Source organism: Lactuca virosa, chromosome 5 (assembly GCF_052849685.1).
Source record: "Lactuca virosa cultivar CGN04683 chromosome 5, Lactuca_virosa_CGN04683_v6, whole genome shotgun sequence".
Lineage (NCBI taxonomy): Eukaryota > Viridiplantae > Streptophyta > Magnoliopsida > Asterales > Asteraceae > Lactuca > Lactuca virosa.
In genome coordinates this window covers 378,025,643-378,039,341 of record NC_136430.1, presented here as the reverse complement: position 1 = coordinate 378,039,341, position 13,699 = coordinate 378,025,643, and positions in this window count along the sequence as shown.

Here is a 13,699-nt window from a genome sequence, read left to right as displayed (position 1 = left end):
AAGAAAGCATTTCGTGACTTTTGTTTATTTTTATAAGTCTAATATTTTCCTACCTTTGTAATGTTCTTCGATATTAGTATGTCTTTTATGAAATTATATTTCAGTTTGAATAATTTTTGTCTCACATTTTTAAAAATCTATTTGTAAGATAATCATCGGGTCCGTGTTTACAAAGCCATATCCCTAATTGGTAATATTTAAAGAACCAATTTCATTATTCTTAATTAGTTTAATTTTTTCTTTTTCGGTGAACGGTTTTTGATTTATTCTTTAATGTCTTCAACGAGAGTTAAACATCAACATATTACGGCAGAGAAATTCTCAACCCTTATGCTAGACCATCCCTTAATTAGTAATCTGATCATTCCGATGCAAGTCGCAAGGAGAGGTACGGGTATAACGGTATGGCTAAACGTGCTGTGACGACAACTTTTTCATATTTTCTAATTAAATTGCATGTTTGGACGGAACATTGTATAATTTATTATTAGACATAAAATATTGATTGATTTAAAAAAATGAAACGTGCACGTCCCTTTCCATATCTAATATGCTTTAAGTATTTAATATGTTATCTAATCTAAGGGCATATAAACCTTGCTTTAGAGGGCCCTTATGATGAAAGCGTACTACTTTAACTCAATAACCCCGATCACAATTCACAAGTGAAAACAAAGTGACGGGGGAATCAATTAGATCCTATTCTAGGGGCCAAAACGTCTTTTTTTACTTCAATTTTATAAAATGTGAAAGTGTTTGAAAATATTTTATAATTCTGTAACCTATTCTTTCAAGAATATCACTTGAATGAATTTCGTAATGTTTTTTTTTTATTTGTAAGAAACCTACATGCCAAGTTGATACGGTGGATGATTGAGACGATTTTGGTCTAATTCGAGTAAGGGGCTTTATGATACTTGCTGATTGAGTAAGATCTGACTGAGTCAGGACCTTGACTGAGTCTGAAGCTCTGATTAAATCTACCTCTGACTGAAACTATGTTGTTTGATTACAGATCCATGGGTGGATGCAACACTAAGGGAATGGAGGGAGGAGTGCACCCAATGTTTTGAAATTTCTTACATTGGAGCACCGCACCCCACAGCTACTGGAGACCTTCGGCCTTCTTTTCGCTGGATTCGTGTTTTTTCAATTTCCCATCTGAAATCTGTTCTTAACTACAAGGTCGCTGCGAATTATCTCAGTGCGACCTTGTTTTCTCAAGTGCTATTTCACAATTTAGGAGGCTGCGATTGAAAAGAAAAGAAAGGAGACACAAGAAGGTGTTCGATCTCTACTTTGCTGGGTACAGGGATACACACGCAGAAAATACAGACTGGTCCAAGAGACTTCTGGAACTTGCTGCTTCCTTCTCCTAGAGGTCACAAATTTTAACATAGCAGTTAGATCTAAGCTTCAAATCAGTCGATTAAATCAGCTTAGGAGTTGCAACATGTTTAATTGGTTAAACTGTGAGAATTTAGAACGATCTAATTTTGATTTTGATTAACTGTGAGAATTGAACACCTACAAATGGGTTTATTGTTTATGGTTAGCAAATGACGGGTTTCAAGCATGCCTCCTACAAGTTAAAATCAAATGCCAACTTCACTACCCACCATGTGTTCGATAAAATGCCAAAGTGAAATTTTCAAATACTACAACCACATTTTTAACCCTATTCAAGCTGTTTTATTTTACATCTCATGGAAAACCATGGTTTTTATTGTACAAAGTTCTTTAAGGCTATTTATCCATCGGAATTGGAATCAAGATTGATTGTGAGCCCATCGCCTTTGCTTTCAAGGAAATGTAGCGTTTTCTTCCTGATGATTTCTTCATTTGGTGCATGCCAACTTTTGTTTGCGGTGGTTCCATAATAGGGTTTCGGCGTTTTCTTTAGGGCTTCAGCTCGAGGCTTAATTTGCTTATCTTTTATTTTCATGGCTTCTTCTTCTACTTCTTCGATCGGTACTTGGCCATGTCCTTTTCGGGGGTTTCATTGTTGCCCGAATGGTCAGGTGGGGTCTAAGGGGATTTCTCATTTGATATCTCGTATTAAGAGGGTACACCTTGCTTCCGATGAACGTAAAGATGTGTTGTGGGAGGCTATTTCTGGGGACCATGGATTGTATATGGATGTTGAAGAAACATTAAAGGCGTTTGGTCAATGGATATGTGCTAATTGTATGAATATTCATGCATTGAGTCGCTATTGCCACCACCCTGATGGTCGTGTACAATTTACTGGTGGGGTCAAAGGAATAAGTGGACACATTATTGGCATTTCAAAGACAGCTTCCATAGGGCATGAAAACGTAGCACTTGGAGGGATGACTTTGGATGCTGAGCTACTTGATCGTGTTTTCAAGGCACCTATCACGACCGTCAAAAGTATCCCTCATAGTTGTTGTATGGATTTCTCTCAAGTGTTGAAAACAACTCTTAATAAGGTAGCCGCTCACCCCGAGTCTGTGGAATCATGGGTTAGGCTATTTCTTCTTCCCTGATGTACTTTGTAGGTGTTCAGGCCTAAGAACAGACAAGAATGTAGGTCTGGGAACAGGAAATCGTTACAAAATCGTTGCATATTGAATTCTTTAGCTATATGGGGGAAAGAGGGCGGTATTGTCACATTAGTTGAAAATATGTTTGACAATGTAGGTCTTGGCTCATCGGGCCAAAGAGCTGATCACTTTTGGGATGGCAGAACTAAGGGCAGCACCAACGTCAGACAATGTCTCCGTAAGGTTGCTGATGGGCATTTTACAGCCGCAGTGAAAGTGTTGTGCTCCTCGGGTGTTGCTTCACATGACAGTGACACTATCAAAGCTTTAGAGGCTAAGCATCCATACAAGCCACCCCCATCCATGATGAGCACCATTTATACTTAGCTCCCCCTTATAGTAGACATTGACAATGTCCTTGGTTGTATTAAATCGTTTCCTAAAGGAACTTCGTGTGGGAGAGACGGCTTGAGATCTCAACACATTTTGGATGCTCTATGTGGGGAAGGGTCTGCTATAGCTACAGATCTCTTACATGTCATCACCGCAGTGGTTAATCTGTGGCTAGGGGAAGATGTTCGTCATGTTTGGCAGAATTTGTAGTATTTGCACCTCTTACTCCGCTCCTAAAACATGACAATGGAATCCGCCCTATTGTTGTAGGCACTATATGGAGGCGTTTAGTCTCAAAGGTTACTATGAAAGGAGTTGGTAAAGAAATGGCACAATACCTTAATGAATTTCAATTTGGAGTAGGTGTGTTGGGTGGCGCTGAAGCTGTACTTCATAGTGTCAATAGGATGTTGAGTGCACGTCATGATGATGGATCTACTGCAATGCTTACTGTGGATTTCTCGAATGCCTTCAATTTAGTGGATAGATCTGCTTTACTTCACGAGGTCAGGATGAGGTGCCCTTCCATTTCCTTATGGGTCGAATTCTTATATGGACATGCAGCAAGGTTGTATTTGGGAGATAAGCATATTTGGTCCACTATTGGGGTCCAACAAGGCGGCCCTTTGGGACCACTTCTTTTTTCTCTTGTACTGCACCCACTTATACATCAAATTAGAGACAATTACAAGCTTCTTCTTCATGCTTGGTACCTCGATGATGGGACCGTCATTGGAGATTCAGAGGACGTGGCCAGGGTATTGGACATCATTAGGGTGGTAGGCCCAGGATTGGGGCTTGAGCTGAATATCAAGAAAACTGAGTTATTTTGGCTTTCATGCGAAGGTAGGAAGCTTCATACAGGTTTATTCCCTACTGATATTGGGCGACCGTCAGTGGGGGTGAAGCTTCTTGGTGGAGCTGCTAGTAAAGATGTGGATTTTGTTAGTGAGTTAGCCATGAAGAGGGCTGCCAAGGCTGATGATTTGATGTACCTTCTACCACAGTTACATGACCCCCAGAGTGAACTCCTTTTGCTTCGATCTTGTCTGAGCATCGCCAAACTTTTCTTTGGCCTGAGAACATGCCAACCCGTTCACATGGAAGAGGCTGCTTTGTGTTTTGATAAAGGGTTACGTGGGTCGATTGAGGACATTGTGGTTTGTGGGGGTCCGTTCTTTGGGGACCTTCAATGGCGAATGGCTTCGTTACCAATTAGGCTCGGTGGTTTGGGGTTGTACTCAGCAGTAGAGGCTTCCTCCTATGCTTTTGTGGCCTCACGAGCTCAATCGTGGGCGTTACAAGACCACATCTTACGAAAAGTGGCATATGTGGTATGGATTCAGATTATATTTGTGTGTTGGCATGTCTTCGTGATAAGATTTCGGGCTTTGATTTCAGCGGTTTCACTAATAAGGACACCGCCCCTCCAAAAGCCCAACATTCATTGGTGAGTGCCCATTTTAGTAAAATTGTCCAAGACATGGAAGTTCACTTCGACATGACGATTAGGCAGAAAGCAATTTTTGAGTGTCTAAGGGCCCCACATGCTAAGGATTTCCTTATGACTATTCCTATTGACGGTGTCGTCAGTGGAGTATCGTGCTATCCTCAAGTATCACCTTATGATCCCTTTATTTCCATCTGACAAGACTTGCCCTGTTTGTCGTAAGGAATGCTTGGACTCCTTTGGGGAGCATGCAGTTCATTGTAAAGAGCTCCCGGGTTTCAAGTACCGACATAATCTGGTTAGCGATGTTCTTTTCGACATATTTAGGCGCTGGGGTTTCCGCCAAGAAAGAGGCACATGTGAATTTTTTGACTGACCCATTGGAAGGAAGATTAACACTTAGACCAGCTGATGTTTTAGTATTTGGATGGGTTGGAGGAAAACATGCATGTGTGGATCTAACAGGGGTTTCCCCTCTTGTGGGCCTGGGGAGTGGGGTTTTCACTGTGGGGAAAGCTGCATCAAGCAAAGTGGCAAAACATGAGAAAGCGTGCATGGAAAATCAACACACGTTTATACCCTTTGCATTTGATACTTTTGGTTTCCTTGCGTCAGAAGCTGTGGAGCTACTCAATAGAGTCCAACGGGTCATGCATAGTAATGTTATGACCCCAAGATCCATAGATGTTGTTTTCAAAAGAATTAGTTTTGCCATCCAAAAAGGGGTTGCGGCACATCTTGTTGCTCGTTTACCCGCTACGTCTATGTAAAACTTTCTTCTTATGTTCTATATATAAAAAAAAGCTATTACCCATTAATTTAATTAGTCTCTTTTGATCACAAAATTAATTCCAAATTAATTCTTGATCAATACTAATTAAATCATATGATTTCATATTAATATAATAGAACTTATAATATATTAATAAATCATAAATAACCTCTTATCAAAATTCCATCCTAACAAATTGTCCTGGTGATATGCAACCCGAAATGGACCATGCTGCTCTCGGTTCAAGTACATACCAATTATAGTTATGGGGTTAGACACCTAATCCAACAGTCTCCCACTTGGATAAGTCTAATAACTATTATTGCAAGTACGACTCCACAACCCGACTAGCAATCGTAGCTCTTAAAAGCCGATGTCGAACTCTGACCTAGTCAATGACGCGTCCATTAGATAAGGGATCATATATTCCTCCATTCTACAAGATATCATATGGACTGAGACATGGATTATAATCATTCTCTCTGTCCATCTGTTGTTTCCCGATTTCCGATTTATGACAACTAACTAATTGAACAAATCAAATCAGTCCAGGCTTGGCCAAGCGATGATGGTGTCATCACTAAATCATCGAGGGGCCCACAGATATCGCTTTTATCCCTCTAAGGGTAAAAGGAACGGATAAACTTTGAATCATATGCTTGCTCTATTTAGTCATCAAATCACACACATTGATACGTTTTATAACACTGAGTTACCGGTGCGTTTACATATCATCAATGTGAAACCGACTTGTAAACTGCAACTATATGTATCCGTTTCAAGAATATAAGATATTATCGTCTCACAAGCACTCGTGATGAAATCCATGAAGTGATTCAGATGAGCGTGGGTTTAATCCAATACTCAAATCTTATTACAGGAGTACTCATGAACACTACAACAAACTTGTGCTATGTCTAAAACACCTAGACAATCTACAGTCAGATTCATGACAGTCTTGTCTCAATACCTACTTCCAAAGTATGATCGGCTGTGGATAGTTTGAATAATCTTATTATTCTGGAAGTCAAAACATGCAAAGTGAAACACAAGAATAACCGAATCCAATATGGTCTCAGAACTTATGAATATAAATAAAACACCTTTTATTTAATCACCATATTGATTACACATTATTCATTGTATAATGTTTCGATTAATCAACTTAATACTTGAATTAAAACAATAGGTATGCCATGCTCCAAGCATGCACACTACGTTTGCCTATGGTCTTCTCTTTGTGAAATAGATCAATGGACAACATTTCAATGATGCTCATTTCACAATGCCAAATCCTTATCGTAAATGTGAGAATACCAAATTCTTGCCATTTGCTAAAATTTGTTAGATTCTAAACTTATATGCAATGATCCTCTTGTAATGACTATGCACAAAAGTCATAGATACTTGGCAACGGACATTACAAAGTATTCCAATGGAGAGTAATTCCATGGAAATGAAGTCTCATATTCAAAGTACATTCCTTTGAACATCCTTCTTGCATTAAGTTTTCTAATCTTACATAGATTTTATTATTAACTTCCACTTATGGTAACATTTCCATATTCCCGTTTTGACTATCACTTCTGAACAAGAGTTACCTATTCTCAGAGTATGTCAATATGGTCCTTCCAAAATTCACACTTTACTTCCAACTGTCCATGAGCAATCAATCTTTGGTAAACCTCAAATTGTCCTCGACAATTGCTTAACCATTTTAGTCATATCTCGTTCTAGTCCCTTGTCCCTCTTAATGCCCTAGGCATATGGAAAATTAGAACCGGTTAATATTATAGCTTATGTAATCGATCCTATATCCGAAGCATATGGAATATGATTCATAATGTCTCACATAAAGACATGATACTTTACCAGTCTTTCGCTATAATATTTCCACACATCAAATTTCCTTATGTTGAATCATTTCAACATAACATTCACATATGTCCATGACTAAGCTTTTAGATTCGAAATGAAGTATGAATTCCTCTCCCTTAATTATAGCAAAACAACTTTTCAACCTCTGCAACTTTGCAAATCGAAACTTTTGTTTTCTATAATTAACATTGCTAACTTGCAACAGTTACCATAATGATTATGCTCCCACTAGCATAACAATTATTTCTTTAATAGCATAACACTTATGCTCCCACTAGCTTTGCCATGTACTCAGAAATCAGTTGCACTTCTAGAAATCAATACTTGTTGACTTTCTTACCAAAGTTCAGATTTCTGATACAAAATGCTTCGATAAGACTTTATCTAGGCTTCTCAAACTCATACACCTTTCCTTAGATAGCTCACATGTGTGTCTAAACAATTTTAGAACTTACAATAATAAGTCTCAACTGTTTAGACCTTTTGCCATTTCTCACAATTCGAACTATGAAGAGGGATTCCGTAATCATAATCGAATTTGAGAATGCAAATATCACAATTGCTATCTCCTTAAAATCTACTTAGTGAAAATGTTTCCTCACAATCATTTTCATGAAGCGGAGAGAAACCTTTGTCACTTAGATTAATGGTGTATGTGTTCCTATCAATGTGAATTTGTCATTACCATAATCACAAGACAAGGTTAGTGACAAATCCAAACTCATATGGACTGAACTTGTTCAATCTTAATTTCTTGCCACCTGGCAGCACAAGGGCCTACCATTGTTTCCAGGTTGTTATGCAAACAATTGAGAACTCATAGAACTCACATGCATAGTCAACTTAACTGCAATGGGCACAGAAACAGGAATATGTCAACACGATAGGTTACAAACCTCAAGTCGTGTGCTAGTGATTAACAATAGGTTTATTCTTGATTAGTTCTTGAAGCTTTTCAAGATCTTTAAGACTCCTACTGACCTCTTGACATATAAGATTCTCTTTGTCAAGAAACATTACTTGACAACAAATATGCAAGAGTTAGTGCGGTTTCTTATCAAGACAAACACTTTACACAACTGGTCTTATTTGGTCTTTGTCTTATCCAAAACATCACAACTTACCAATTTCAAATGTACACGAGTAAGAAACATTTTACTCTACATTTGATGAGTGTTATAAACCTATTTAAGATATGTCACTCAAGTTAAAATCTTGGAGTATGACTCTAAGACTTGATTTTGAAGTGAAGTATGATTTATCTTCTTGATTTAACCATTTCAACAATTCACGATTCCTCTTCTTAGCCATACAAATGCACTAAGATGTCCTTAGAGGATCAATTGTGATATGGTTTCATAATCACTAAGATGATCATAAAACACGATACTAAAGTACTCTCCCTTCTTCTCAGATTGGAGAAACTTTTATCTTTCTGCCTAATTTGATTCTTCCTATTCGTTCTGTCATACATTGAAACTTTTCCAATGATTCAGAATTACACTTAATCTTGTAAGCATAACCACATTTACTAAACTTTAGTAAATCATAACGAATAGTCTTATCGTTCTTTGTGGTGGACCTGATCAGCGCACAACCAAGTGTACCTGATCCCCCAGTCCTTCACTTGACTCACATATACATGTGAACAAGGAATTAGTCCTAATTTCCCAAAGATGAAGGTTCTCATTCATCACACAATAAAAGTTGCATGATTCCAAGCTTCTATCCAACTGAAACTTAGGTGAAGAGAATCTTTCCTTATTTGATAAATATTGCTACTACCACAAACGAAAGAATCAAATCCATTTTCCAATATTGCTATCAATGGAAATATATAAACAACAATTTTCACGAATGCCATTTTAAGGAAATTTAAATAAAATAAATTTCAAAAATTTTCTTTATTTATAAAAATTGCGGAAAACTTTTCCTTACAATGCAAATACATATGAAAACTATGTTGTTATTTATTCCTAAACAATCTATCATAACTCTAAAGCAGCAACTCAAAATTCTGATCATCGAACCATGTGATGGAAATCCATCTCTTCACGATCAGAATCAGCCTACTCTTCCTTTAAGTTTCCTTTCATTCTGTTGATCCTACAAAACATCAAAATGTAATTACATTACATCATGTATTAAGAATCTCTAAATAGGAACTTAATAGATTTAGATAGTGGACTTTCCTGAAGCAGAGTCAAACTTTTTAACTTTACCATCCTTGTGATCTTTCAGGTAAATATGGCAGCTTTGCAACCAATGTCCCTTCTTTTGGCAACAGAAACATATGGACTCTTTGGGAATGGTACATGGGACTATCTCAGACTTATCCTTTCTCTTTACCATTTGGTCAAATGACTTGACCATGGTCGATCCCTTTCCATTGGGAAGAGAAAGCTTTTCTGGACTTCTAATGTTACCATTGTCAATGTCCATGGAAGTTTGGGAAATAGATCTTCCAATCAAATTTGCATTACCAGTGTGCCAAATCATTGATGATTCAGCGACAACAAGCAAATATGTTAGATCAATAAGGGTGATGTCGTGATCTCCCATATAGTAGTCCTTAAAGAACCCGCTATATGACTTAGGGGGTGACTGAAAAACCAAGTCAACAGCCAACTTCCTTGAGACATCGACTCCTAACATTCCCAACCTGTCAATGTGTGACTTCATCTCCAAGACATGTACACACACAGACCTTCCATCTTGGTGTTCGCTAGCCAATAGGGCTTGAGCTTGAGTGACCTTGAACTTTTCAAGTCTTTGAACATGTGGGTTAGGGAGAATTATTGGAGGAGGTGGAGGAAGTGAAGTTCCACTACAGCACGAAGAAGGAATTAATCTTTCACCTTGATCGTCTTGTGGAATATCATCTTTATGAAGAAATCTTTTTCCAAAAGCATGAAGAAGACCATAGTTGTCAGAACTAGACATCTATAAGGGAGAAAGTCAAGTTGGTTGATTTAAGTCCTTAATATAACACCCAAATGAAATATTAAGGCTAGGACCCAACACAATATTTTACAATTCGGAAGAGGGATTCCGTAATCCAATTGCAAAATATTTGAAGGTAGGTAAATGACGATTTACCAATTTCCACCATGAAAAACGAAAATGAATTTTAGGTTTTAAATGAATTGAAATTCCTAGATCTTTTGAGATTCATTGAACTTTTCAATGGCATGTTTAAATCTCGATTGTGCCCTTCAAGTTTGTGACTTGGATACCGAGGATCACAAACAAGGTGTAAATAACCATGCAAATTAGCTTGGTACTCTCGATGTCATTTATCACCTAATCAATGTGCCGGTTAACCACACACGCTCCATTGATCTATGACAAACATCGAGCTACCCTCTGCCACCCTTGTTAGTCCAAGTTAGTGTGTCGGTTAACCACACACGCTCCACTAACGACTTGGCAAGGTGCAAAGTGCAATTTCATGGGTTAGCACCGAATTCACATTTTTCCTAAGTAACTAAGATTGGGAATTTGTAAGTGTTTAGTTACTTGGTATTTTCATTATACTTTTAATGAGAATTAATGTCCTATCCTACCCGTTCGGCTAACGACCCTCCACCAGTCAAGGGAGCGGTGGGTGAGAGTGGACACCCATTAAACTGTCATTTTTATAGGCAGTAACCTTATACCCCCCTTATAGATCGGCTTCGTGAATGAGACCTACTAACGGTAAGACTGACTTATCTTATACATATATATAATTATTAACTTATAATTTTATATAGTATAAGGGTGTATTTTAAACTTTTAAAATACTTGGTGGTTTAATCTTTTAATTAAACTATACTCTTAATTTAGTTAATCTTAAACCATGTTATTATGGATTTATTAAACTTCTCTTTTAATTAAACACTTAAATTAATTTAATAAAGTCCATAAAGTGCAATTTGAATTATTCAAATACTTCAAGGTTCTAAATATAAAAAAACAAAGAATTCAAAATTAAAAAACTATTTAATTAATTTTTTAATTTATGAAACCAAGAGTTACACCTTTTAATTACAAGAGTTTCATAATTTGAGACTTTTCAAATACCAAAACTTGAGGGCAAGTTTTGTAACCCTTGAAAACTTTTGGTTTTCCATAACTTATGAGTTTAATATGGTTTTTTATGAAAAACTTTTGATGTTCCATAACTTGAGGACAAGTTATGGAGGACTTTAAAGAACATTTAGATCATTATTTTTAACAAATAAAAAATTAATTTATCTATGATCTAGTTAAACTCATAAGTCAAGATAATTCATATCAACAATTTGCAAGAAATTAGCTTAATCATATAAACTAATGCAAATCTTGAAAATTTTGACAATTATCTCTTAATTGGATAAGCATGATCACTACCATATCAACAAAATCAAATTTTATGAACTAAAACATTTTGTGGTAATGATCCTAGTCCAATTCTGGCCAAAACTCGAAAATCTGCAACCTGGAAGCACCTACTCGACGAGTACATAAACTGGACTCGTCGAGTTGCACTTTTACTGAGTGGACTCGGCAAGTTCATCAGTGAGAGGCCAGAAATTCGATTTTTTCAGCTTTGAAAATTAACCAAGCATCAAATATAATATAAAACAACCCTTGGCACTCGGATACCACTGTTGGGTTTAGTATACTACAACATCCTATGGTGCACATACAACCCTAAATGCTTTGGATCTATGTTTTCTCTAATTATACATCCAATATTGTTTCCAAAGCATAAAGCCTACAACTAGCATACAATTGACAAAAACAACATAAAAGTGAGTTATAGAATTACCTCTTGTTGTAGCTTGTAGTTTTGGCCTTTAAGAACTTAGCATCCTAAGTGTGATGCCTCAAACGGTTCACAACACACCTAGGACAAAGGAGAACTTGAGAGAAAGGTTGCTAGCTTCAAAATCGGCTCCTATGAACTCCAAGAACATGTCTCGCCGATTTTAGGGTATGAGAAACATATATATAGTGTAGGATTCCAAAGGTCATGGGTAAACCCTAATCCATACACATGGGTTATGATCCATGGTTCATGTGGGCTAACTCTTTATGGATCCATACATAAACTTAGTCCAACATGGATCAATAGCCCAATCCATATGTTTCACTAATTACCATAATTAGTCCCCATTAATTTAATAAGTCTTTTTTTATCACAAAATTAATTCCAAATTAATTCTTGATCAATACTAATTAAATCATATGATTTCATATTAATATATTAGAACATATAATATATTAATAAATCATAAATAACCTCTTCTCAAAAGTCCATCCTAACAAATTGTCCTAGTGATATGCAACCCGAAATGGACCATGCTACTCTCGGTTCAAGTACATACCAATTATAGTTATGGGCTTAGACACCTAATCCAACACTAATAGCCAAGATAGAAACTTGATTACCAGAAAATGTAGCAAATGGAGTGTAGTTTCTGGATCTACTCTTTCCCTCTTGAGCCCTCTATTTTCTTCTTCTTCCACAAGCTTCAAAAGCACACAAATATCACTCAAAATGACTCACACTCTCAAACAAAGCTCTAGAGTTTCGTGGATTAGGGTTTGGGACATGGAGGCTGGAAATGAGGCCAATGGTGGGGGTTAAGGAGCTTAAATAGGGTGCAAAACCCCGAAATTAGGGTTTCACTCTGGCCGATCTACTCGCCGGGTCGGGGCTCTTGACTCGTCGAGTAGATAGCTCAAACCCCGCGCATAAACTGACCTCTACTCGACGAGTTAGGGCCACCAACTCGTCGAGTTACTCTTTCAAAATAAATAAATTATGAGTTAAATGCATACCAGGAACCAGACGTTACAATTTTCCCCCACTTGTCTTAGACTTCGTCCTCGAAGTCTGCAGAATCTGAAAACAACTCCGGGTAGTGCTCCCTCATCTCCTCCTCGGACACCCACGTCCACTATGAACCCTTGCGGTACTGCCACTGCACCTTCACTAACTGAAAAACCTTGTTCCTCAAGGTTTTCGTATTGCGATCCAGAATCGCCACTGGCCTCTCAATGTAGTTCAGGCGGTCGTTAACCTGAATATCCTCCAAGGGAACAATCGCTGAATCATCCACTAAGCACTTCCACAACTGGGAAACATGGAAAGTGTCGTGGATCTGACTGAGCTCTGCTGGTAGATGATGGGTTTTGAGCATTCTAACACTTCCTAAGTGTACATGCAACCCTAATAACCTTGGATCTATGTTTGTCTAATTATCATGCAAAGTTGAATTCCAAGGTTATATTCCTATCTAGCATACATGGGGAACATTTTTAACTTGAATGAAAGATAGAATAACTTACCTTGTTGTTGATTATGATCCTTGAAACCTTGTGAGCCTAGCACCCCAAGTGTGATGCCTCAAATGCTTCACACAACACCAAATGCAAAGGAGTAAACTTTGAAAGAATCTTACACTTGCAAAATCGGCTCTAGCCCTCTTGTTTCTTAGTGTCGCCGATTTTGGGGAGAACACATTTGTTTATATAGTGTGTTGCATTAGGTAAACCCTAATGTAACATGACTCTTCATTTCATGATCCATGGGTTAACTCCATGGAGCATCCATGGAGCATCCTATGGGTGGAACCCAACTTGATAATCCATGGAGCCTCTTAGCCCACTATATAAGATATGGAAGATTTACATAATCTACCCATATATTTAATTAGTTATCTTTTG